This window comes from Octopus bimaculoides, chromosome 10 (genome assembly GCF_001194135.2).
Source record: "Octopus bimaculoides isolate UCB-OBI-ISO-001 chromosome 10, ASM119413v2, whole genome shotgun sequence".
NCBI lineage: Eukaryota > Metazoa > Mollusca > Cephalopoda > Octopoda > Octopodidae > Octopus > Octopus bimaculoides.
In genome coordinates, this window is record NC_068990.1 from 15886073 (window position 1) to 15888577 (window position 2505).

General features: G+C 38.3%; 1 protein-coding gene across 1 annotated transcript in view; it reads left to right on the plus strand.

The window, feature by feature from the left end:
- Positions 1 to 2505, plus strand: part of LOC106879895 (WD repeat-containing protein 35) — a 99754-nt gene that overhangs the window by 74370 nt on the left and 22879 nt on the right. The window lies entirely within an intron of this gene.

The following is a 2505-nucleotide window of genomic DNA, read 5'->3' on the forward strand; positions in this document are numbered from 1 at the left end:
AGGGTGATAAATTGAATATTAATTCAATTTAAAACCAAGTGGCCAAGCATATAAAAAAATCTGAAAATTCAGAAAAAATTGTATTACATGTGTATAAGGCATGACCACTAGGTGGACATCCAATATGCTAGAAAGAGGTCATCAGCGACCCAACCACAAAGAAAAATAATGTTCTCCAGAAAAACTTCGCAAAATGCCAGAATAGGACAAAATGAGAAATATAGAGAATAAAGAATTATCTATGGACTGCAGTTTCGAACATTAACGTTTTACTTACATAACAACATCCGTGTTCTCATCAGCATAGACGTTCTAGATTCAATATAATTTGCAGAACTATACACGAATTGTCTTCATGAAACAAGACTTGCATATAGTTCTACCGATTACATTAGGGCTATTTTTCAAAATGCCTCAGCTCCAGCGCGCAAAATTCCAGAAACAATTCTGCAGAGAATAATTCACTGCAGTATATGTTGCCGTGTCTTGGGGAAATTTGAGAACCCAGGTTCGAAATTTCCCCAAGACATGAAGGCAGGACGGTATATCAGCTGGAATGTTGTGTTAACAACAAACAAGATGAGGACAAATATCCGTCAAATGTAAATATTGTAAATAACGTAGTAATCACAGAGTTTTAAGTCAGGATTCCTGGTTGGCCACTCATGCAGACCATGACAACCCATCCATCTCCTCGGGAAGTGGGCAGTCAGCCATTCACAGACAACAAGAGATAATTACAGATTAAATTCTCATACTTCAAAAAAGATTTGAGAGAAAAATTACAATTGATAAATAATTTATAAGTATTTTAAAATGGAGAATTACTTTTCCATCACCTTGTATATGTATATCGTGGCACTCCGTCAGTTATGATGACTAGGGTTCCAGTTGATCCGATCAACGGAACAGCTTGCTCATGAAATTAACATGCAAATGACTGAGCACTCCACAAACATGTGTACCCTAACCCATTAAGTCCCACTGTCCTATAAATATGAAAGCATTAAAGAAACTATATCACATTGTCCCAGTGTTCTATTTATAGGACACAGCATATTTGCATTTCTACTTGAAGTAAAGAAGTTTTAATAATCGATTTTTTTCTCATTTTAGCCTATTTTCAATCTTCTCTGAAAATTTAAAAGTAATATTCAGAAATTTAAGTAGACTGGGACTTAATGGATTAACGTAGTTCTTGGGGAGATTCAGCAAGACACAGTGTGACAAGGCTGGCCCTTTGAAATAGAGGTACAACAGAAACAGGAAGAAAGAGTGTGAGAAAGTTGTGGTGAAAGAGTACTGCAGGGTACGCCACCATCCCCTGCTAGAGCCTTGAGGGGCTTTAGGATGTTTTCACTCAATAAACACTCACAACACCCAGTCTGGGAATCAAAACTGTGATCCCACGACCACGAGTCCTCTGCCCTAACCACTGAGCCATTGCACCTCCACACACACACACACACACACACACACACACACACACACACACACACACACATACATATATATATATGATTTTGATTATGATGATTGTAATTAGCAGGTTGTTTTGAGTACTACTGCTAATGTGTAATCCAGTACAACCTGTTACGTGGTTGGGGTGTAAGGAACTGAACTGGTAACCCCATTCCAGCATCTGTGGATGGGCTTGTGGAGATGGTTGCTGGAAACCCAGCAGGACAAAAGCAGGAGTTCTCAAAAGGGTGGATGAACCCAGCATAGAGTCAAAGACTATATATATCAGTGTGCACGTGTGTGTATATGTGTATACATACACACACACATACATACATACATACATACATACATACATACATATATACATGCATACATACATACGTAAAAATGTTTACCAGTCCATTATAGGTAGGATGAACAAAAGAAAGTATTCCCTCCAGTGAGAGATAAATATCATTTAATATACACAACAGCAAAAGAGTTACTAGTAGTTTCATGCCTTAAGATACATCAAATTGGCAGATTTATATAACATGCTATGTATCTCCAAGCTGTCTTTCAGGTTTACTTCTTCGCATTTTTTTGTTATCCATTTTCTTCTCGTTTTACTCATGTTTTCTCATAGACCATCATCATAATCATCACCATCATCATCATGGAAAGCGGATGTTAAATGATGCTGCTGCAGCTGATGATGATGATGATTATTATGATGCAAGTAGATAGATAGATAAATGGACAGACGGACGGACGGATGCTATTCTTTGGACAACCGCAAATGCTGGAATGGGGTTACCAGTTCAGTTCCTTACACCCCAACCACGTAACAGGTTGTACTGGATTACACATTAGCAGTTGTACTCTCTGGTACCCTTTTGTAATGCATTGTGACCACAGTCCAGTTGGGCATCAAACTCACAGATTATGACTCTTCAGGTCACACAAATCACTGATGATTTATGCCAGTGGTCCCCTGTTTCATGGCTTGCCTTCAGTACTGGTTTCTCCTTCATTAAACTTCTCCATCTATCTTCTGTGCAC